At 39.6% G+C, this 13,650-nt stretch overlaps 1 protein-coding gene across 1 annotated transcript in view; it reads right to left on the bottom strand.

Annotated features, from left to right (window-relative positions):
• Positions 1 to 13,650, bottom strand: part of zmat4a (zinc finger, matrin-type 4a) — a 147,925-nt gene that overhangs the window by 43,810 nt on the left and 90,465 nt on the right. The window lies entirely within an intron of this gene.

The following is a 13,650-nucleotide window of genomic DNA, read 5'->3' as shown; positions in this document are numbered from 1 at the left end:
AAACAAAGTAACCAGCTGATGTGAAGAGAGTCAGACAAGATATAAAAGTAAAAAAGTAACTATACTTGACTTAAGTGTTCAGGAAATGTGATTAGGCTTCATTTAACAAAAAAAAGGCTAATAAATTGGCATTTCGGGGTTGGTATCAGTTTTAAAAAGGCTATATTGATCAGTCTTCATAGTATCCACCTCCAGTAAAGCATAATCACACTCTGATTTATCTGTCTCCTCTTGCAGATAAGCTGCATAAAACTACTACAAATACTTTCTTACACTAAGTCTGTGAAGGTTCTCAGTCATCCAGATCATCGTAGTCTAAGAAGCTTGGAAAGAAAAGCGTCTGGACTTCTTTAAGTTTCTTTGAAGAAGTCTACGTCCTATCCGAGAAGCTTCTTCAGTTCTAAGAGCCATTGGTGGAGAGTCCCAGATTCTAAGCCCTATGGGAGTGTTCACAAGAGGGTCATGGATCCCCTATTGATCCTCTACCTAATCACACAAGCTAAGGTGTGAAAACGTGTGTGGGTCACAATCAGCCAAGGTTTCGGATGAACCCATTGTAAAACCTAGCCCCACCCTATCATGAGATTTACTGAGGTCAAATGGCCCAGGATGTGAGTGGCTGTTAAGGCGTCTGGGAAGGGATCTCAAACTCTTCACCAATTACTCTTAGAACTGAAGAAGCTTCTCGGATGAGAAAGGAAACTTAAAGAAGGCCACATGCTTTTCTTTCCAAATTCCTTAAAATTTCTTTGAAACCTTGAATTTCAGAGAAAAAAATACTTGACTGAAAAAAAACAATATATGATTCAGCTTTAATTTCATATTTTGAAGAAACAAATACAAACCAAAAACAATCACAATGACTTTAGTAAAAGACTGAAACACCAGGTCAACTTTTTTGTGTGTATAACAGCTTTAAAAATTTGGGGAAAAAAAATAAAAATAAGTGTAAAACTCAAAGGACAAAAACAAAATAAATAGATAAACACAAATCCAATTATCTTCTAATTGAGACTCATAAACGTACGAAGCAGATCTGAACTGTCTAACTAAGCTGTCATAAATATGAAATCGTTTCCAGTGGTTACAAGATCCTTGAAAAAGCTAAATGGAAAAGTTCGTGATTGTTCAGGGGAAAAGCACACTCTGACTTGCATGAATTCACTCTCTTACTTCAGGAGAATCTAAAACACTATGGGGTATTTTATGGTTTATTAAAATGGGCCCATTATATTAGGCTTAACTGTCAAACCATAGGTAGCTTGTGGGCTAACTACTAACCTGATTTGGCCTCACAGTCAAATTTTCATCTTTATTATTCATACATTTTTGTCCAAGATGAAGAAGCGGTATGAAGAGGTACTACCGCTTATCACTGGAACAGTACTCTAAGGTATTGCCATTCGACAATGGGTGCTAATTTGTACCCATGTGGTTTTGATTCAAGGACCACTTCTGATTCCTGGCAACATTTTTTAGTACAAAGTTAAAGAATGACTATTTTTTTAACTATTATTTTATAATCAGTTGGAATAGGGAGGCATTTGTAAAATACTTGCCTATTCTTACTGAACCCTCGGATCTTCTCTCTCTCACATCTGCCCCAGACAAACGGACAACAAAAGAAAGACTTGTTTGTTTACTTGACCCCAAACAGACCATCTCCTCAAACTGCAATTATTAAACCCAAGAAACACCTTTTAGCTTCTTGGGAATATATGTACCTTTTTACACTGGGTACACTGTACCTGTATGGATACAAACAGACTTTTGACATTAGTTGTCATGGACTGACATAATTGATAACTACAAAATGTTCTCTGTGTTGCTAGACCATAACTTGATTTTAATGTCTGACATGACTTTTAATGCTTTTGAAATCCAGCTAATTAACTTGGGTTCTGTATCATCATGACACTTCATGTCTTTTTGGCTTATGTCAAACAGTAAACCTAATGTATGTCTGTGAAGGTTGTCAGTCATCCAGGTCATCGTAGTCTAAGGAGCTTGGAAAGAAAAGCGTCTGGACTTCTTTAAGTTGCTTGAAGACGTTTCACCTCTCATCCGAGAAGCTTCTTCAGTTCTAAGGTCAAATGGTGGAGAGTCCCAGATTTAAACCCAGTGGGAGTTTCCCTCCAAAGAGGGACAAAGGACCCCCTGATGATCCTCTACCTAATCACATGAGCCAAGGTGTGAAAACTGCCTCTGTTCAAAGATGGTCGAACAGAGGCGGTGGTTTACGACACCAACTGTCTGCCATCTATAATCTAGTTTTGAGATCCCTTCCCAGACGCCTTAACGCCCACTGACATCCTGGGCCATCTGACCTCAGGAAATCACATGATAGGGTGGGACTAGGTTTCACAATGAGCTCACCCAAAACCCTGGCTGATTGTGACCCACACCCATTTTCACACCTTGGCTCATGTGATTAGGTAGAGGATCATCAGGGGGTCCTTTGTCCCTCTTTGGAGGGAAACTCCCTCTGGGTTTAAATCTGGGACTCTCCACCATTTGACCTTAGAACTGAAGAAGCTTCTCGGATGAGAGGTGAAACGTCTTCAAGCAACTTAAAGAAGTCCAGACGCTTTTCTTTCCAAGCTCCTTAGTAAACCTAATGTATAACTCCTGAAATGTGCTGTGAACATGATGGTGATATAATAACCAAAAATGTGACATTTTTGCAAAGACAAATGTGAGAAACTATAAATACTCGGGAAAAACACTGCCCAGGAAAAAAATAACTTAAAAATGAGCTATATTAGCAACATTTTGTTGGCTTTTTTAAAGCAAAGATTTGTAGCTGGCAGACAGAGCACAATGTGACGGCTCTAATGAGCGCTGATCAGTGGCAACGTAACTGTGGCCGTGCAAGTGTAGCCCTCTGAATAACAAGCTGTTATCTCCATTAGATGCCTAAAGAGGAAAACCTAAATTCTACTTGGCAAATGGAAGAGAAGCCAGCTCTTCTTGGGGCTGCCCACTTGTGCCTTCACGCATGGATGACAGCATTAACCCCCGAACGAGCAACGTGCTGCAATGAGCACTCCCCGACACGAAGAGGCCCTATCAGCTTAATCAGTTTTAACGCTCCACTGCACAGCTCACCCTAAGTCAACATTTAGTTTTGTCCCATTAGCTTCCATTACACCAGTCAACATTTCAAAATAGCAAAGTCCAGTGAAAAACATGGCGGGAGATAGGATGTATGGAGCCTGAAGTGTCAGGACTCGCTGTCTGCTGAGCACAGCTGGCCCTCAGTGAGGCCATTTGCATTACACTTTACATTCAGTGCTTGGCTCGTTCTCCCCTCCACAGCAAAAGGATGTTATGTAGGATTTAAATGTTGGACTTTACGGTTATAGAGTGACCCCCACTATAATAGGCCAATGTAAACTGTCAGACTCAATTTAATCCCTGCAGCTGCTTTTGCAAGCAGGTCAGAGGTCAGCAGTATAACAGCAGCCCTGGAGCTGAAAGAAATTTAACGCCTTGCTCAAAGAGAGGGGATTGCATTTCAGCAACCCAAATCCAAAGACTCTACTAGGAAATCTATAGGCAGACTAATGCAGCCTCAGATTAAAGCAGGAAAAAAAAGCTCTAAATATATGAAGAACTAAAAGCGTAATACTCAGATGCAACACTCCCTAAAAGCACAGCTCTTGGTATCATAACATTCAGGCGATTTCCAGACAAAGTGATGACAGAATGAAAGAAGTTAGAGTGAATCGGAACTCAAAAGAGGTGAAATGTTTACTGTTTGCTGAGATAACAAAGACGTGAGAGAACAGAAAGAAGGTTAATTATTCTCCCAGCACACTTCTGCACTCCAGACTGTTCAAAGAAAGGCAGCATCTCAAATATCGTTTTAAACTTAATACAGCAGTTTTGGTAAACATGTTAATTATCACTACAATGTTGTCAGTAGCTCTCAAGTTGTTTTATCAGTTAAACGGAGAACAAAATAAAAAGTTCATCAGGCGCAGTGCACGCATATTTATTTGAACACCTGTATGTAGCTAATGACTCTGCAGAAAGCCTCAGGATCTGCTGAGCCCACTCTATCATGGCTTACCACTAACAGTTGAACACGGAAAATTTAGTAGTAAGGAAATTCAAAGCTGGACTTTTGCACAGGTAGCATCCTGAGAGCGAGCCATTCTTTCAAAAATGTTTGTAGAAGCAGTCTACATGCCTAGGTGCCTGATTTTATACACCTGTGGCCATGGAAGTGAGTGGCACATCTGAATTCAATGATTTGGATGCCAGAGTGAATTTACAGTACTTCAATCTGCCCACAGTTGCTCCTCATCTGCAAGCTGCTTCTCAACCCACCTCCTCCTTTCACACCTCCCTGTCTTTTCATGTGCATACATGAAAAGACAGGGAGGTGTTCTCCCAGCACTGAGCCGTACCACCAGATACAAATTACCGCAGATAGAAATATCAGCCTTGTTTTAACTATAGTGGTCTTGACAGATTTCTGGTAAGTGGCTCTTAGATTTCTGTTGCATGTAAAACACTGTAGATTATTCGATGATTTATCTCATGTGAAAAATTCCCAAAAGAGGAGAGACTCTGGAAAAATTATTCGCTGCAAATAGTCAGGAATTAGAGGGGCATGATTATATGGCCTAAGCAAAGAGTATTTGTCATCATCAGTGCAGCCTCTCCATATAGTATCCTCCTCCAGCAAAGCATAATCACACTCTGATTTAATATTCTTTCTAGTATGCTTTATGACAGAGTGTCCAGGCCATTTGTCTAGCAGCCCACCAGTTTTACCTAAAGTCTTTACTTTCCATATGTGGCTCCTGACTCATAACAAACTGTGTTATTACAGGATGGGTCTTTGGCATCAAATAACCCAGCAGGCATATAAAGGACTGAAACCCTTTCCTCCCATTTAGAGCATCATTAGAGCCACACTGTTAAACACCCCTCTGTGTTTTGATTGAGGGTTCAGCTCACTTCAGAAGGCAGGGTTCGTCACCATCACTAAGAGACAGATGGCATCAGCCTGATGTGGCACCTGCTGTGTAAAGGACACTTTAAACTCAATGAAAAGGCCCCTGCTTTTCTATATTACAGGTTTAAGTATCATCTGGATAAAAATGGAAAGGTTTTTTCCGCAGCGATAAAACCGAGAGCTGAAACACTGCGCTAAGCGCAGAGAGCGCAGTAAAAACTACTATCTGGGAAAGTAGCCTTTTTTTGTCGAGACTTACTGATTTTGACAATGATGTCTGAAAAGAACATTTTTTTAAGAGACAACCGAGTGAATCATCTGAGCCTGACGGTCTTGATGTATAATCATCAAGTCAAACAGACAGTTCACATGCTACATTTCATACTAGCAGCTTCGTAGCTGTTTAGTCCAACGAGACAAACACACACACACACACACACTGCAGCTGTTTATTGGCCTGATAGACCCTCTGCTGTCTGCAGATCAAAAGTGACTGTGTCTGTTTAGAATGTAAATAAAAACAGAGTTCAATGCTTTGCACTAAAAAGTATGTAAATAAACCCATATTTTATTAACAATAGAACAAAGGAAACACCAAATGAAAACTATAAACTCATTTAGAATTTCATGGCAGCAATGTGTGTCAAAAGCTGCTACAGGACAACAACAACCTGAAAAAATAAGTGGTACTAAACTGAATTGTAATTGTGGTGGCATCCACAAGAGGAGATGCTACACAGTGGTGAAACATGACTCTGGCCCAACATTTTTGAGACTTGTTGGCATCAAATTCAAAATAATATAGTTTTCTTAAAATGCTATATTGTCTCAGTTTACGCATTTGATGCTTTTTATGCTCTGTTGTAAATGAAATGTGGGGTTGTGAGATTTGCAAATCCCTGTGCTTTTTCTGTCCCAACCTTTTCAGATTTGGGTTTGTAGGTTCAGATTGTTAAAAAGAGCATGCTGGTTTACAGTATTTGCAGACGCATTTTCAGTGTCAGCTGTTAACTTGTACAGTTTTTCTAATTGAAGTTTTATGCTAGAAAAACTGTACTTAAGAAGCTTTATTAATTGACAGTAAAGCAGGATGTGGCAGAGCCCTGCAGGGTCTAGTTATGCAGTTTTACTCACCCTGCAAACACAGAACTTAGCTCTGAAATACACTTTTCTCTGTGTCTGTGTCTCTCTCAATCCCAACCAATCACAGCAGATGGTCGCCCCTCCCTGAGCCTGGTTCTGCAGGAGGTTTCTTCCTGTTAAAAGGGAGCTTTTGCTTCCCACTATCACAAAGTGCCTGCTCATAGAGAGTTGTTTGATTGTTCTTACAACCTTACAATATATAGCACGTTGAGGTTACTGTTATTGTGGTTTGGTGCTATATATTTAAAACTGAATGGAGAATCGAACCAAACTGACTCAACCAGTTATTTAAAGACTCAAGACACGAGCTGTTGCCAAACTCAAATAGGCAGGTAAATAGGTTTTGGAAAACAGTTATTAAGGGGCTGTGTCCAACAGCTAAGGACAGATATAAGAGCAGGTGGGCTATCAACCATGTGAACCTGTAACATTCAGTGTACAAGATGTTAGATAAACTCAAAGTACAGTTGCAACCAATGCTTGACAGACACTTTTAATGTCAAACTCCTGATAACAATAGAGACAATTTCTGCTGATCTCACCAAATCAATAGAATCTGTCCTCTGGGCACCACGAATATGCACTCACTGGCCACTTTATTATGTGCGCATGTGTAACTGTTCATCAATGCAAATACCAAATCAGCCAATCACACGGCAGTAGCTCAGTGCATTTAGCCATGTAGACATGGTCAAGTTGATCTGCTGGAATTCAAACTGAGCATCGGAATGTTGAAGAAAAGTGATTTAAATGACTCTGAACACAGTATGGTTGTTGTTACCAGACGGACTGGTCTGAGTATCTCAGAAAGTGCTGATCTGCTGGGATTTTCCTGTAAAACTATCTCTAAGGTTTACAGAGAATTGTCAGTAAAAATCTCCAGTGAGCGGCAGTTCTCTGGATGGAAAATGCCTTGTTAATACCAGCGGTAACAGGACAATGGCAAAAGTGCTTTGAGTTTATAGGACAGGAACAGTAACTCACATAACCACTTGTTACAACTGAGTTATGCAAAAACATCCCTGAATCCACAAGCCATCCAACTTTAAAATAGGTGGGCTACAGCAGCAGAAGACCATGGTAGTTTCAACTCCTTTCAGCTCAGAAAAAGGAAAATGAGACTATGGTCTCATAAAAAATTGTATGAAAGGAGACTGGAACATGCCTGGTGTGATGAGTGATGATTTCTGCTGCAACATTCTGATGGTAGGGTTAGATTCTTGTATAGAAGTGCAGCTGTTAGCACAAGCTTGCACAGAAAGGCACAGAAAGAGAGTTTTTCTTTCCCACTGTCGCCAAAGTGCTTGCTCATAGGGGGTCATATGATTGTTGGGTTTTTCTCTGTATCTATTACTGTAGAATCTACTGTACAATATAAAGCGCCTTGAGGCGACTGTTGTTGTGATTTGGCGCTATATAAATAAAATTGAATTGAAAGACCTCACCTCATCAGCTGGGATATACCTGTGTGAGGTTTGCATGTTTTCACGATTGCACATGTACCCTGTTCAGGTTCTCGCCTCATACTCTGATTTCCTCCTACAGTCCAGATTCTAGCCTGCTGTGAATGTGAGAGTGACTATGGTGACCTCACACCTGGCATATACTCCAGCCCCCTGCCACCCTCAATGAGATAAGCTTTTAAGAAAATGAATAGATAGAGTTGAGGTGTTGGATTAACCAGAGAACCAAAAATCATATAAGCTCCTCTGGTGTTGATTTAGACAATAGTGTGACTTGGTTCTCACTCCCAGCTTGTCACATGTGAAGGACCGATTGGACTTTAACCCCAGTTAAGCTCAAGCACCATTTTCAGTGTGCAGGGTAAATCCAGTGAAGTGGGTGTACTGAAACAAAAAAAGCAAATCAAATGTAAAAAGTGAATCAAACAGTTAAAAATAAGCAACTTAAAACCGAGTGGAAAGCACAAAGCTCAAAATAAAACACCTGAGGAAAACAGACACCTCCGTGCGTGGAATGCAGGCTTTTCTGTGGACACACTCATGAGTCATTTTTAGTCACATTATTCTAATTTAGTCACATTCACTTCACATAGTTTGTCTCAAGAGTCACACATTCTGCTCAGCCTGCATTATGAACAGCAGTTTGCTGTAAGCAGCTGTTTTTGGACACTAATATAAATACAATTCATAAATTATACATCAAAATTTGTTTGGGATTTTGTCAAACATGTAGAAAGAGCTGGGAGGTTTTGATGCAAAAGCCACACCACAGTTAAAGCTTTTACTGTTTGATGCTGGTTATGTCAGCTCCCAGTTTAAAACTAATTTGGATTTATTTATGCAGCTCTTCTGCTGCTGTTTGTGTGAACACTTCTTTCATTACTGACCAGCTTAGTAAGAGAATACCAAGAATCCATTAAAAATAAAATGTACAGCACAGCAAGGCAATCCTTTCATCTGCTCAAAGTCGGACAGAAACACACTTCCATGTTTTCACTAATGCAACAATTTATTTTCAGCTGAAGCAGAGTGTCTCATTTTGCCTGTGCTAGTTCCTCTCACTGAGACATATTTAAAACCGAATGTTGCCCCCCATGGCATTTCTTATAAGCAGACAGAGAAGCAGGGTAGAAATCTTCTAACTCTTAAATCAGAGTTATAAATCTACAGAGATTCTGCTTCTGTGAGAAGAGGGGACCAAAGTGCTCCAAATCCATTCAGTGACCCTTTCCTACAATGAGGATCCCTGCTGGGCTTTCCCTCACCCCTCCAACCTATCTGCGTATAAACCCTGCTGACATGTACCACTCATAAAATGTTTTCTCAGCTTTTCCTTTTGTCTTCAAAGACAAGACAAAAGGAATGGAAAGGAATGGACAAAAGTATGGAAAGCAAACAACACATCTTCATACTTGCAATTAATTATTACTGTCTGTGAGCCTGAAGTCAAAGTGGAAGTGCACTGCAGACAATGTGTATTTTAAAATGCTTTAAAGTTGAAGGGGGAGGGGGGTAAACTTTACTGCAGTCTAAAGCTGATGCTTAAATTAGCTATGAAAAATGCTAAATATTCTCTGGGCAATATTTTATAACTAAAGTAAAAGAATACATGACAGCAGCTGCTTAAGTTGTATCACATCGTCCTGCAGCTCCTGTGAAACATTTGAAGTCAGGCAAAGAAAAGCAGGAGTCCATAGAAGGTAAGATGGGTCAAATGATCCGACTCGATGTTGCATTGCTTATTAGCTGTTTGAAGATAGAAATCTTTCCTTCCTGCCACAGTCTGCGCTTTAAAGAGGGACACTTTAAAATGTGTGCCGCATGAGATGAAACAGGCAATTATCATCAGTGCCACTTCTCTGACATTCCATGGACAGGAAACATAATTACAAGTGTAAATTGTTTAAAACATATAGCTGATTTTCTATTCAGCTTTTCTGTATATATTTATATACATTAAACCCACAACAATTCTTCACTACATCTGTACACTGGACTGCAACCTTGCATGTGAGGATGATTGCTGGGGCCTATAAATATCTTCATCATATCTGTCATTTGATCTGTAATAAGATGCCAGAGATATCTGACCTGACTAAACCGAGGCTTGGGGTTATATGAGATTATATTTACATAGTTTAAAATCAGGATAGGAGTTTATCCTCCTTTCCTCTATAAGTCGTGACAGCAGTTTATATCTGGCAGGCATTACATCTGATATCGCACAGATATCAGCTATAGATAACACACAGATAACAGAGAATAAGCAGAACAGGGCAGAGCAAAGACATGGGAAAAAATGTGTGTTTGTGTGTCAGCATATATAGCAAACTAATATACCACTTAAACAACCACTGTAAGCCATTTATATTTATTTACAGGTAACTTTTGTTTCATGGTGACTTCACATCACTGACATCACCGCTCTGTCTCTCTATGTCAGCACTATAAACCCAGTGTGCTGCTGAGTCCACCTCTGGTTTAGTTAGTTCAGCAGAATGAGAAAGGCTTCAGGATGGAAAATTAAGTTTTTGAGTAACCCTTGCAGGATGTTTTCTTTTTTATTGCCTTTCTTAAAGTTGCTGATGTTGTTCTATTTATTAAAGTTAATAAATCTTGTAGGGTAGCCCAAACAGAATGACTGGGTCACATTTAAGAAGTATGCCTAGCAGATGGAGAGGTAACTAACCAGATTTACCAACACGTTGCACCAGCATAAACTGGTTTAAAAACAATTACTGTCAGTATTTACAGAAACACTGCAGTTAGAAAATTGTGTGAAAGAGGTGGGAAGTTTTTTTTGGAAGGTTTTTTTTTGTGATACCCAATTTACTGCTAATTAAACTGACAAAAAAACATGTCTTATTTTTGTGTGCAAGCAGAGTGAGACATATCTCCATCTGTGTCAATTTATCTGGAATGTCAGATGAAGTTGTGATTACCAAATCACCTACTGCTACATTTGCTCAGCGAACTCAGAGATGACCTAGAACCCAGAACCTAAAGGAGTCGCACAATACCAGCGGCAACTGAACTTCTTGTAACTCTTCAACTTTTAGTGCCGGGTTCTTTCCAACATACTGTGGTTCAGCAGCAGGAATTCCACAGCCTGTGCAAAGGGTTCAACACAAACTTGCTGAAGAGCGGAGAAAAGAGAGGAATGGTGACGCTGACTTTGGACCCAATACTGAAAATAACCAGGCCTTGGATGGACGTCGATCTGATCAATGCATTTACATGAACAAACTCTAAAAACACACTTTTCTTTAACTGAGTTTTATTACAGTCAAATTTAACTGTTAGAATTTCAGGACAGCGGACAAGGGTTTTGCATTAGGCTTCATGCACTTTGACAGTAAGTGAGCTACATATACACACACACACACTAACACAGAGCACTGAAATAAACTGCAGAATGAACTGCCATCATATTGTCTCACAGCTTACAGTCCTACACTGGAGCCAGACAATTACCAAAGCCTGTTTTGATTATAATGACTCTCTCTGCCAGACTGTACCGTACATGGCATGACCTATATTTATATGCTTTTCCGCACCTGTCCCGTTAGTTTACTGAGAGCTGAATATCATCTCTTAGTTTGCGACCTTGCTCGAAATTGCTCTGCTCTTGGTAGATTGGGTATATTATATTCAAATGAACTGACAGCACCTGTGTTTAGAAAACAGACCTATTTCTGTAAATCACCCGCAAAACTAATCACACCTGTCAGCGCTGTCTGGGGATTTGCACTCACACACTACTTTGCCACAGTGACTTTCTAACATGCTCACAATAATACTACTGCCATTTATTAACAGTTTTAATAAATTGCCATCTTGTCCCCAACTCCCACCCTAAAAACCTAACAACACAGAAAAATAATCTAGGTTTTGGCACTAGATAAAAGGTCTGCGTATGACGAAAGTTATAATAGTTAATTCAGAAACATTGTTGCTGAAATGGTCATTGCAAACTCCATGCAAAAAAAAGATGTATGTATGAAAATACCATTTAGTTAATCAAATGTAAGGAAAATCTTTTGTTCTAGTGTTGCTTACAGTCATTCAGGACTTAATAATTATGACCACATAATACTTTTCTCTTCACGTGTTCCATTCTAATTGCACCACTTTCATTTTGCTCTCAGAGCAGAGCTGCTGCAACACAATGTAAGCGAAATCCATCAAATGCAAATGTGTGAATGTCTAAAATGCTGCAAATGCTAAAAGTGTCCCATTAGATAGTTTTAGAAACAGCAGGGAACCGCAAGGCAGTATAAAAATACAGGAGCTTTAAATGTTGCTGTTATGATTCATGCAGGCTAGCTGTTGATTATATGTTAACAGACAAAGACATTTAAAGTTTTGAGATAATGTCCCCAGTTAAACGTAATGGAAGGGGAACAGCTATTTTACAATATGAACAATTTAGCTCCAGATTTCTCTAAATCACTTCTCAGTAAATCAGTGCAGGAGCAAAACAGCCCCACATTAAGCTGCAGATGTTAAAGGAAATGCAGCTCATGCAAGCTATTGTGCTTACGGCACAGACGATGGGAAACAAGCCAGAATGTGGAAATAGCGACTGAAGAAATACAAAAATAAACGTGGCTGTGATTATATAAAAGTACTAATGACAGATCAACGCTCTTTTAGCCTGCCTCTAAAATAGAAAGTGTATTGCAATACATTGCAACACCAGCAGTTCATTCAACAGAAAATGTGTGCAGCTGAGCATGAGCCATGTGGGTCAGTGGAAATATTCAAATTTAACACAACGGTGCCAAAGTAAAAGGGCAAGCAAGGGTTACTGGTTAACTTATAGAAGCTTTGTGTAATTTTGTGCCTGCAGGTAAAGCATTAAAGATTAATTTCAACTGTCGGATGAAATTCTCGCATCTTCAAAAAGTTTGAAATTGAGAACAATTGCTTACACAGGACTTTTCCATGTGTGTGTGTGTCTGTGACTAGAGATTGATGACAGTGCATTTCTCGAATGTTCATCGTGGGTTTTGAATAGGCATTTTGGGCACAAGAAGATGATGTACAGCATCTGTTCAAAGGCAAAAATAACATCAAGTAAAGTTTATGATGCTCTCCCATGATGCTATAAATTCTCATTAGTGTTATTGAAGGCTTTTTTTTTTACAGCATGTCCTGTGTGGACACCAAAGTCAGTGCTTGGAGAGCTAGAAGTTTTTGCAGCTGTATGCTGGCTGACAGCCAGCAGAACATCAGCGTATCCCGAGAGGCAGCTGGATCAACAGAGTCGGCTGATGTGACTTATGCAGAAATCAATAGCTGGGGCCTCTCGGCGCCCTGGATTTATCTTTATGACATTATGTATTTGTGACAGATCTGGGTGCCTTTAGAATAGAGAGGATTTAAATTACACTTTTCACAGGATAAAAAAACCTCAGTGCAAAGCTAACATTTCTAACAGTTTCTCTTTCTTCTGATGGTTTGAACCCATCTGTAGTGAAATAGACACAAATAAAAAAAAATTCACTGTGCTTCAGGGTAATATATGAGTCTAACGTTAATGGAGCGGTTTCAATTTCATTTCTGTCATTTTCAAACTAAAAAAGATGCAAGAGAAGCACTGAATAAGTGATTTTTTTAGTGATACAAATGATTCCCCAAAAATGGATGTCAGCAACTTCAGTCAACAAAACTTAATGTGTCTGTCAGGTGGAGAAGAGGTTCCATGGTGTCCCGGTACTTTGTTGGATATCAGTGCGATTGATAGCCATGCCACCCCCTCTTTTGGCTGAGACGGTTCTGCCTCTGTTCTGAACCATTGGCCACAGATGGCCTCGTTAATGGCTATGTCTGTCACTGACATGTGGCAGAACGAAAAGCAAAGGGTGCTGTCTGAACACTACATCAGAATTTCTCAGCAGTCACAATATCTCTAAAGTACAACTACAACCAAACAGTCATGAAGTCCTCTGAAACTAAAGTCAAGGTATCTCTTTATTTCTTTGGACGTTTGGTCTATTAAAGACTAAACAGATATAATTATGCCATTTTGAACAGTCTGGGGTTTTTTTTGCATGCTGGTTAGAACTATTG

The sequence above is a fragment of the Oreochromis niloticus genome, linkage group LG12, assembly GCF_001858045.2.
Source record: "Oreochromis niloticus isolate F11D_XX linkage group LG12, O_niloticus_UMD_NMBU, whole genome shotgun sequence".
Lineage (NCBI taxonomy): Eukaryota > Metazoa > Chordata > Actinopteri > Cichliformes > Cichlidae > Oreochromis > Oreochromis niloticus.
Note: the sequence above shows the minus strand (reverse complement) of the source record. Positions and strands in the feature narration are given on the sequence as shown.